Below are 12,046 nucleotides of genomic sequence, written 5' to 3'. Positions count from 1 at the left end.
TAAAAATACAGTATGAGGACTGTGCAGTCTTGCCTTACATTGCAGATTTTAGAATGTTCGGCAGAGAGTTTGGATTTTTGTCTTGTACTGCATGTATTTACTCACATGTGCTAATGTGGATTGCCATTATGTTTGCAGGTGCTCTGAAAATACAGAGTACATAGTGAGATCAGACCTCCGAAAAGGCAGTGGTGATTTCAATTTGTTTTCCCCTTACAACATGAAACTTTTGGAAACATGAATTTTTATGAGTAGAATAGTAATTTTCAGTTCTGACTGGATAAAAAGAAACATATACCTGTGCTGTCCCAGGAACCTGACAAATCACTGGCACCAGTAATGCTCAGGTTCTTTTCTCCCTTCTTCCATGTGGAGGAGAGCAGGAGCTCTTTTGCTGCAATTTGCTTCCAACTTTGCCTTGTGGTTCTTTGGGAGGTGAGGCCAAAACCACCTAATGTGTTGACTGGAATGTGGACTGGTGGCCGTCAGCCTGGCTCTGGTTCATTGCTAAGGGTAGTCAGAATAAATGAGTATGTGGATACTTGCACAACTCCAATTTCCCCTGTAGGTACTTAGTTTCCCAGCTGTACTCTGTATTGTATCTGCTGATAATTATTTTAATTTGGGATAAGAAAATCTTCCTTTTCTAATTGTGGGAGTGTACCTGAGATGTTATGTGTTTTGGGATGACCATTTTATGAAACAAGGTGGATATTTGGGGTGTTTTTTTTTTTCTTTATTTCTGTGAAGAACTAAAATGTCTTAAGAACAGCCAATTTCAATTTGATGATATAATTATTTTTATGGCATATACAGTCAGTAAAAAATCATTGCAGAGCCTGAAAAACAGTAACTGTGACTTTTCCTTTTGGATTTCAGGAAACATATGCTATCATTCGTTTCTACACAGCAGAATTGAATTATTAAAATAGAGCATTTTTATAGTGGGAAGATAGAGTTATTTGTATAAATTAGATTGTCAACTTTTCAGTGGCATTTGTCTGACAGAAATCCTAATCTGTGTTTAAACAGAAGTATATGAACTTCAATTCACATTAAGCTCAATGTTAAAATTTCTCTAGACTGAGCATTGAAAGACAACGCTGATCAAGGTCTTTGGGAGGATACTTACACTAATTTTCTTCTTTTGCCAGTTATACAGGTAGTCACCCTAAACTGAGATTTGGTGAACTAAAAGGAGCTTAATATTAAATTAATAAATAAATAAATTTAGGTTTCAGACTCATGATTTCATAGTACAGACATCCGAAGCAAACTAACCTGAAAAAGAAAGGAAGTATGTTGGTTCTTTTCTACAAATCGCATCTGCAGTAGCGAATCTCATAACTATTATTCGTCACTGGTGCAGATTTTCTGGTCGTAGAAAGAGTGAAAACTCAGTGTAGATTAGTATTTTTATTTTTATTAGTAGAGACAAGGCCTTAGCCCTTGGCAGAAATTATCAATTTCACCACCTGTGATATTGTTTTGTTGGAAGTATGTTTGTTACAATAACAAAATTAGTGCCATAAAGAGAGAATATTTTGCATTCATGAATAAAATCTCTGCTGTCAAAATCTAAGAAAAGGAAATATGGGAACAAGAAAACAGAAAAATGTACTTGTTCCTTTTCTTATTATTGGCTGGGAAAAGTTTGGCAGAGGAGACAAGGACAAAGCTGTGAATGTTCTACAAAATTTCTAGTGTGTAAAATTCTTGATTGTCATTTTAGGGTCCCAATGTAAATGATCGGTAAAGGATTAAATCTGAAATTTTCTCCTCTCTCAGCCTTGCTTTTCTATATCTTTGCCACTTTGAGAAATGGTGTGATGTAGACACTTCAAGATACCATGTTTGTTGAAAACAAAAAAAAAACACACACCCCTACAACACTAATTTACTGGAATCTTTGCATAAGGTGATGCTCACATGAGGAGCCAAATCTCTTGAACAGGATGGCAATGCAAGTTTCTGTTACAAGTGTCCTTGTAATGACATCTTCAGCTTAAATTGCTAGGCCTCCCCAGGCTCATGTTCTAGTTAATTCTTGTATATGGCCTGGCAAGATTGTCCATCCCGGATGTTAATCAGTGCTCCGAAGCATACGGGTAGTGATTATCTATTGGCCATGGCCCAGCAAGAGCTGCCTGCAGGATTCCTTGGGACTGTGTGAAGGTCCCACCCGGAGAGCTCCTGAAACAATTAGCGAAGCATTTTGTTGTGAAGGTGGCGAGGCACTCAGGCAGTTGCCGCTTCTCAAGGTGGTCAGTTGTCCCCAATCTGCCCATTATCTCATCTGTGCAGACACAAGTTGGGGAGTTCCTGGGCCACCCAGGGTATTAACAGCTAGGCGCACTGCGTGTGCACACAGGCACAGCCCTGATACGCAGATAAACCACAGTTTTGATTATTAACCATAGGACAAACTGGAATTTCAGTCTTATTGCAGTTACAACTTAAAACTCCACAGAATTTCCCACGATGAGTAACCATAAAGTTTGATGAGCGTGAATTTTTCTACAAAATGAAGGATAGGCTACATCTAGGATGAGATGTGCCAGAACAGATGATCTTCAACTTGGAGCATAGTTTTCATTTCAAAAGTTTAGATGGCATTGCCATTCTTTAAAAAAAATAAAAAAATAAATTCTTCCTAAGATATGGGAGTTTTGAGAGTTGTATTATCTAAAGGAAAATGGAATAAAAATTTTCCTGTGTCCAATAGAAATGTTTCTGGCCACATCATGGCTCAGTACTTCCTTAGCTGTAAACAGCAAACATGTTCATACAGAAAATAGGTTGTATTTTCACCCTTAAGAAATTGTGTTGGTAATGTAATGATGCTTCTGTGATTCCTTATGATAACTGATCATCTGTTTGTAACAAGTCTGCTATGTCTGAAAAGAAATCGTTATCTCCCTGGAAAATAACATTTTCTGAAAAATGTCAGTTTATAGAAGTATTAAATACCTGTTCTCATTGAAAGTAAGGTTAAATACACATGCCTTGGGCTAATCTGCTGGCTGTCTTTGTGGTAGCGTGGTAACAGTGATTTTATTGAAGGCATTAAAGATTCTGAAATGACTAAGTTACGTACTACGCTTTTGCTGGATGGGCATTTCCAATGTCCATTGCAGCCAATTTAGATTTTTTCCTCAAAATATACAATGATACAGGATGGTCATGATAAAGACTCTGAGCACCATGACTGGACTAATCTCTTGCTTCCCTAAGGATTTTGCTTTAAATCAGTTTAGCCTATCGTTAGTTTCGGTTTCTGAATTTTATACTGTTGTAATGGAAGGTATTTTGCATATGCATCAGTTCCTGAATGTTTGTCATTTTATATAGGAAGCAGTCTGCAGAATGTACTATTCAGAGGTATAAACTAAAACCAGCAGTTTTCAAATAACACAACAATTAATAGGAAGTCAGAAATCAACCTTAAACAAAGGGAATACATGTATATTTTCAGTTGTAGTATTCAGCTTACAAAATCTGGAAACCAAATAACATCTGTGTAAGTCTTTCTGGTTTTTGAGTTAAAGTGCCTGAGAACTTCAGAACAAAATGTTACTGTCATTTAATGCACTCCATTGTACCTGTGGTACAGTCTGGAGCTAGAGTGCGTACAATTGCTGACAGTGGGAAAAACACAGGTTTCTAAAAACAATTTGGGCTGTTCTTTTGAACTGCAGTTTCCCGTCACTTTTTTGGTGACTTACTAAGAGAGAAAAAATACACTAAGAAAATCCAGGTATATGTTCTGCTACTCACGGTGCTGTTGTGCTGACCAATACAGAAATACTGTACTTGATCTAAAACTATTTCCTGTAAGGTAATGCAATGAAGAACTGACACATATCTTTTCTTGGTAATGAGAAGTGGGTGTTGTTTATCCTCCCAGCACCACAGAAATAGGAGGTCTATTATGATAGAGTTCTATTATTACTATGTGTATTTCTCATGAAGGAAGGGACTGTCCATTTGTTTTTCTCCCATGCCATTGTTACCAGCTCTTGCCGCACAGTCCCACTCAGGAGCAAACCAGTTTCATTTTTGCACTGCTTTGTGCAAACCAGTAGCATAAGCAAAAATTCCTCAATAATTTTCCCAGAGACTGAATGGCTTGAATACTGCTAAGAGTACCACTTTCCTAAACCTGTCATCCAAATTTGTGGTTACCTAACCTTGTATAGGTATCCTGTACAGCTGTGGGTTAAAAAAAAATAAAAAAATTGCATCTACTTGTTTTGTTGATTGGTTCAAACCTCCCCATGACTCCTTTGTTTCTCTTTACTACCAACTGAAATTTACATAGTTGTGCATAGGAAAGGGATAGGATGCCATAATAAAAGTCAACACTGTTGATTGGGCCTGTCTGTAACACATTGGTTGTGTTATAAATTGCACATACACAGCACAAAAAGTGCTCTATTTAAGAGGAGTGGATTTTAAAATTAAAATATTGGTGTTCTTGTTTATGTATCTATCTGAATTACATATTTGTGGATCAGAGGATGTACTCCACAGGAGACCATCCCAGCTTTTCTAGTTCTGAGAGCTTGGACCCTCTGAGTGAAGGATCCAAGAGCAAAACTTGTAAGGCTGCCTGACTCTGTCCACTTCTGCATGGTGGTTGAGAAAAATAACTGCTGAAGCTGACAACCTGGCCCAGATATGGATCTGCAACTGTTTCTGGACAGAAGAGGCATTAAACCAGGGACAAAGAAGCATATTAGGACGTCATCATAAAGTAAATTCTTCTACTGAAGGAGAAGGGAAAATTATAATGTCAAAAATCTAAACTTTGCCACTTGTGATGATTTTGAATTCTTTTGATCCGTATATAGAAATATATTGTATGAACAAGTTTAATCTATGTTTGGATTTTTTTTTTTCTTTTTAATTCATGATGCTTGATGTTTGAAAAACTTAGAATTTTATTTTCACCACTATCAAGGATGCTATTAAGCTAAGAATGTTTGCTTTGGAAGAGGGAATGATGAGATCCTTGAAACTGTTCTTTTAAATAGAAGAATGTAGAGGGTGTTTTGTTCCTCAGAGTGTGTATTAAATGCCTGATGTACCTTTGTTAGAAAACAAGTCCAAACACATTCATAGAGCACATGAAAACCCAGCTTGTTCAGACTTTGGGAAATGATTACATTTATTTGCAATTGTAGGTGAAGCTGGCCCAGGCAGGGTGGCTTGATTTGCTAGTGTTACAAATATTCCCCCCATTGAGACTCACCACCTAAAATTGTGAAACTCTTGGTTACTAAGGTATCCTAAAACATAGGTTCTGAAAGCTTGAGCTATGAAAGTTAGATTCCAGGGGGTCTATTGTGTCCCTGGCCTGCAGAAGAAATTGCATTCAAGGGTTCAGAGCCTATAATAATATAATGAAATAAAACTACCCTTATACGGTGTTTTAAACTAACTTGATCAGTGAAAAAGTATTTCATCGAAGTTCTGACTTAAAAGCTTTATAGCAATTGTAGAATAATCAGTCTTGGAATGACAACTTGATAATGGTCTTTAAAATTAATTTATCAATGTAACAACTTTTGAAACACCTTTGGAAAAAAACCACTTTGATTTGAAAGTAATGTTTATTTTATTAATAAACTGCATAATGATTATGTAGGAACTCTGTTAGTTGTAATTTATGTCTATTAAAATGTGTGCTGTTACTTGTAATTTTAGTATGCTGGTATCATCAGTGTAGATGTAGTCTGTAAATTGTTTTTGAAAATGGAATTCAATTTATTTTAAAAATTTTCTGAGATTGGAAATCATTAAAAGAATATAAGGCCAGGATCTCAAAGGACAAACAAGCACACTTGAAGCAACATTTAAAGTATATTCGCTTTCACCTACCTGCCAAGAGCTATGGTCTGCTCCTGTGGGTTCTGTGCTGTGTTTCTCAAAGGCATAGTATCATTTATACTTTAAGTACTGGAAATAATACAGTTGTTGTCTGTGTTTTGGTGTTTGCCATGCCAGAGCTTTCAGTAGAAATACAGAAACTTCAGAGCATGAATGGAGGTTGTGATTGGCATTTTTTTCTCTTTGGTTCTCCAATGAATTTATTTTTCATTTCTTAATTCTACAGGTGTTTTGGGTTAATAATTTGTGATGTCACATAGTTTATTAGATATACTTTACTCAGGAGGCATTTTAGGTCAATCTTTAAATTGTATAAAACCTTACATCTGCAGATATATAAAAAGCAAATTATATCTGCCTTATATTCCCCTGAAATTTTAATAGAACTAAAATCCTTCAAGGATTGTTCTAAAACTACATAGTGTTACTTAGTGCCAATGTGTGCTTTTCAGTCTGTAAGTTTAAATTTATTCTTAAATAATACACGGATATTTGTTTCCCCTTAGTAACTCCACATTTGCAAAGGCTGCTATGCCCCATAAATTTATCTTTGGGTCAGAAAACTCTTCTCAGGTTTGGCTTTTTTTTCTGCGTGTGGTAGGACAACATAATATAGACATATTTTGGTCAGATAGTTTTCCAGGGGTGGTAGGTCTCCAGGTGGGAAAGGTGTGCTTAGAAACGTGTAAGATCAGCAGCCACATGTCATCATGGTAGAAAAGGGAGTCAGAAGACTGTGACTTTTGCAGGTTATTTCCTGAATATCTCTAGAAGACCAGAAATTATCAAGAACAGTTATCCATGGTGGACTGGATATGCAGTTCACCATGCTTATGGTAATTTAGCAGTTATTCTTTGCATAGTCCTTTTGTCCATGGGCTTCCCTGCCTGTGTTTCCATCCGTTGTTTGTTGATAATAAACAAACTATGACTTGATTTAGGGAGCCTCAAGTTAACATTTTTTTAACAATGTGTAATGTGTAAAGAGACAGTTTCAAAGAGAAATTTGTGTTGTGAAACTCACAAAGATTAGAGTTGGCAGCAGAAAAAATTGCATGAGCTTAAAATAGGGAATATCTGCAAAAATAGCTACTATGATTTCTAAACTAAATCTGCAAAATAGGTTTCTTGGAGAGTAGGGATAACTGTCCTTTTTCTCCGCATCTAAAACTATGCATTCAAACCTCGGCTAAGTCGCCTAAGAGGTGACAAATTCAAGGAGGAATGAAAAACACTATTTGGGGGTCTAATGTGAGGAAAACTGTTCTATTCATGTTTAAGAGGTAACCAAGGGGCAAAACATTGGCCACCTAATACTGGAATGGCAGAGGCTGTGACAAAGAGGAAAGGGGTGAGGTGGTTGCACAGAAGTGTAAGTTACTGCTGGACTACCGGGGGTAGAGCCTGTCCCTTTGTATTCAGTATCTGGCCAGTCACAAATTCTATGGGATGTGAAAGAGCTAGGCTGCTGTAATGTCAGCCCGCTACATTGCAGTCCTCACTCCTCCATTTCTATCCAGTTGAGATTTAAAGGTCTCCAGGGATCAGGGCTTTCACTGTTTCCCTTAGGAGATTATAACGCAATCTAATAGATCTAGCTTTCAAGGGAAAATTTCCTTGTATTTATCTTAAATTTTCTCTCTCTTAATTTAATTCCATTAGTCCCATCTACTATGCCCTCTTACACTGTACTATGCTAAAAAGTATTCCTTCTGCTTGCTGTTCAGAGTAGAATCAGAGAATCACAGAATATCCCGAGTTGGAAGGGACCCCAAGGATCATCGAATCCAGCTTCTGGCTCCACACAATTTATGTTCATGTAAATGGATAATAATGTCCCTTCCTCTTGATCTTCATTTAGTCAGTGTTATTTATTTCTCACGATCTTCTGCCATTTCCACCTTTAAAGACATTTTGCTTGCTTTCCACTGAAGTCCCACCAGTTTCTCTCTATAAATGTGCTTGGGCCTCCCAGGCAAAAAGTACGTTCCGGACAAGTGAAAGTTGGAGAACATGTATCAGTGAGTCAAAGGTAAAACCATTCCAGGGGATGCCATAATTATTCCATAATAAGTATTTTGACATGCTGGTAGTTAAATAGTTCTTCTGTTGCCCTGAAGTTGTGTTGTATTTATATTGCTTCAAACTCTGTATGCATTGGACAGAACAGCTCAGGTTTACTTCACAGTTCACAGCTCAAATGTTATTAGAAGTCCTGTAATACTAACCAGATATCTCAGATGTCTGTAGAAAGGTGTTGTGCCCGAACCATTTTTTCCAATAAGCAGTGACAAATATCTGTAAAAGTCAGTCACAGGGATTATGTATATGGGTATGTTAGTTCATTTTCCAAAGGGAGTTTTAATATGTTGGTTTGCATTGTATAGCCATTGCCGCAAGGTCTTACTATGTTAGAATTTTTATTTTTATTTTTTAAATTAAAAAAAATAGCTACATTCTTACCCAAAATATTTGTTAAACTGTACTTAAATATATAAATCCGTATCGTCGTACTATTGTGGTTTTCTCAAAAAATACAGATGACTGTTAGGAAATCCTAAATTAAGCTTTCTATTTCAAATTCTTGAAAATCAAGATCATTCTAATCGTCTGTACCATTGCTCTAAAAAAGACTGCCTTAGAGATTTTTTTCTCAAATGTATTTAAACATATAAAAATGAACCTCAGGAACCTCAGTGGTACCCCAGCAGACCATACATGTTAGTATTATGATTGACTTGGCAAATTGAAATATTTCACTTAGTACAGTATCTTGATCTGGCAATAGGTGTAAACTGCTGTGTCACTTGAACTAATCTCTGTGTCTGTGTTGTAGCTTCACACGATACCTAAGTTGCTTACGTGTCTTTCAGAGACACAAATTACACAAGAAATACTTAGTTGGACACATCATGAATTAAAAAAGCACATGCTTGTACAAAGTCTGTACACCTCTGGGAACAAGAATATTTAATGGTTGACTGTCCTTACTGAAGATACAAATAGGTCAAGACCCAGGCTGTGTTTTACCAAATTACAGGGATTTGTTAAGAACAGAGGTTTGAGCAGAGAAAGATTGCATATCAGAGCCCAATATGTACATGTTATAGGAAAACTGTACAACAGAGGTTTTCCAAATTTAAGTATCTTCAGGCAGAAAAGAAATCCTCAGGGGAACTTGAATAAATATTTTTTCAAATATTTTTTTTTGTCCACAGTTGTACAGACAAACTGTTAGGGAGAGATGTGGATTTGTTGGAAAGGCACTCTTTTTGAGAACAGCTGCATTTCATATAGCATTGGAGAAACCAAATAAAAAAGTCACAGTGTGTTCAGAGCCCAGTATAGATCAGATCTGCTTTTTTTTTTTTCTTTTTTTTCTTTTTTTTCCCTCCCATGTTGGTTCTGGGGTATTGTCATCCAATAGATAAATTAGTTTCCTAAAAATCGGGACACAATTACCTTCATTTTTTTAAGGGTGAGCTCCTTTGTCCCATGTTGTCAACTGGGGTTTAGTAATTTTCACTTTTGGAGTCTTTATTTACAGTTCTGTAGCTTCAATAAAATTCCATGATTCTTGCCTCCCTTTTCCTTTCTTGCTAAATAAGAAGAGTTGATATTTACATGTAAGTGCATGGTGACTGTAAGAAGTAACCACAGAGACCTTCATAAGGAGATTTTGCTTGTTGCAGCTTGTAAACTGTGTTATATACACTGTACTGCTAGGGATGACATTAATGTGTTGTTTAAAAAGCTGCTGTCAGGCCAATGCCCGTGCATTTTCCATAATGTATACGTGCTCATGTGTGATATTTAAACTGCTCCATAGCTGCAAATGTGTCTGGAAAAATGGCTTTGATTAATTGACTTCCCTCTTCTCCTTTCCTCTCTTCAGATGCAAGGGCTCCGTTCATTATCAGGGAAGATCACAGGAGGGGAACAGAGTACCTGGGTCACACGCTGTTAGAGTTACAATTTTCCAAATACCCTAAGTAAACAGTAGGGAATGGGGAATACCCAGGACGAGAGAGGACCTCTTTGTTTCAATGGTCTTCCTCCATTTCAATAATTTGGTCTGATTTTGTCTTTAGCTGTGTGGATTTGCATCTCTCCATTGCATATACATGTAATGCTTGTTACTTCTTAAAGTCTGCATCTTTCGTGTGTCACATTTTCTGCCATGCAGGTATAAGGAACCATGAGCACTGATGCACTGATTGAAGGTTATTCTTTCTGGTGATCCTTGTCCATTTGTTCCTTTTTGTTAGGAAATTGCCACTCATAAGAAATTATATGTATGCATATAATTCTAACTCCAAAACTCATGCTTCACTACATCAACTGACACTTTTCTTTGCCTCTGTTTGTATTTATACTTAGGTGAATGGTTCCCTCCTTTCGATGTGTATGTGCTGATAAGAGTTTATTTCTGTTAAATTTCATGTATGTTCACAGTATTTGTGCCATGCATAATTTATCTGTAAAATCAGAATTTTGCACAAGTAGAATATTGCTAGTCAAAACCCAAAAGTTTGGCCCCATCTTTATTCATCGTATTTTACTTCTTCAGTTAACATTATTACTGGTTAATAGGTGCACCTGAAAATCAAGCTGTATTGTAGTATCTGGTGCGTTATGTTAAATGAATCTTTTCTAGGACAGCAAGTCTCTTTTTTTTTCCTAATGAAAAAGAATACCTCATCTTTTCCAATTTTCCTATCAAACACATCCACATCATCTTGAGACACTGCCACATCCAGCTGCATCTATACTCAACTTCAATTATATGAAATTACACAACCTACTCTCAGGTCCTTTAGGTTCTCTTTTGCTGTGTGAGGCACACGCATAGTGCATTTCCTGTGAAGTGCATGATTACAAACTATTCAGTACAAGCCTGTTTTAAGTAAACAGTAAATTAAATATTGTCAGTGCTCGTTCAGACGGGCTCTTACGAAGGAAAAAGAACTTCTAGTTTTGGGTTCACAAAACTCTAGATTTAAGAACAGGCCAGTCAAACTGAAGGGATCATTTTTCATTTTTAACTCGCTGGCTGACCCAGTTGTTCAACACCTGGTACAGAACATTATTTTCAGGTGTCCATACATGGAAAACTGGGCTAGACAGAATGCTGAAGGTAGCAAAATTCCCGTTTCCTACTCTGTTTGAAGGGAGAATTCTCAAAAACGTTCTGTTACTGTCAACTAGACTGCTGCCTGAAAGGCTGTTAACAGTTTGTCTGAGCAACATGCTTTTTTTTCAACCATAACACAGTAAAAGAACATCATTTTATTACAGTTCTGGCAATATTATTTTCTCTTATGCCAATCAACATGATTACAGGAGCTAGAAAAGAAAGGAAATGGTCACTTCCCTAAGCTGGAGGACATTTAGTATTTTGTGGTGTCTGCTACTTCAGTACTAGAATGGTTGGTAGCATTTGGAGAAGTATAAATAAGTTTTATAAAAACCAGAAGCTACAAATGTGCACTTGCAAAATCGCCTTTAATCTCTGCCAGTTAATTCATTCTCATGAGAGAGCAAAACTCTTTTCTTCCAAGGAGTCAAATATTGTTCTCATTCATTCTGTAGGCATTTCAAAGAGAACAAGGGTTCCGTGTGTGTGTGTTCAGGGTTGCACATGATTTACGGTTAAATACAGCAAGAACTCCTTTCTTTATTATATTTTGTTTCTATTTCTTACATGCAAATATGAGTGAGAAGCTCTGCCAAATAATTCACAATTTTCTCCAACTAAATTATCAGTAGTTTGCAAAATGGCATAACAGAGTAGATCATGTTTCCAGTTCCTCTATCTATTACCAGCTTTCAATGCAATTTGTCAAAAAAAAAAAAAGTACAAAATTCCACAACTAGTAAAACTGTTAGTGCAAAAAGGATGAAAAATACTTGCTTTACGAATTAAGAATGCAGAGATCTAAAGCGGTCTGATTTGTTCTTTGAAAACGGATATGAGAGCTAACTCTGAAACAATATTAATAGATTTGTATGAGTGCACATAAGGCCAATATATTCAATGCTGTATTTTTTTTTTTATGGTTTCATAAATAGTGCTATCACCAACATTTCAAAGAAATCTGAAAAAAACGGAGCTCATATGTGATGGCATAAATTTAGTGTATTTTATAGAACA

General features: G+C 36.5%; 1 protein-coding gene across 12 annotated transcripts in view; it reads left to right on the top strand.

Annotated features, from left to right (window-relative positions):
* Nucleotides 1-12,046, top strand: part of AKAP6 (A-kinase anchoring protein 6) — a 294,771-nt gene that overhangs the window by 140,447 nt on the left and 142,278 nt on the right. The window lies entirely within an intron of this gene.

Source organism: Anser brachyrhynchus, assembly GCF_964034855.1.
Source record: "Anser brachyrhynchus genome assembly, chromosome: 5".
NCBI classification, from domain to species: domain Eukaryota; kingdom Metazoa; phylum Chordata; class Aves; order Anseriformes; family Anatidae; genus Anser; species Anser brachyrhynchus.
Note: the sequence above shows the minus strand (reverse complement) of the source record. Positions and strands in the feature narration are given on the sequence as shown.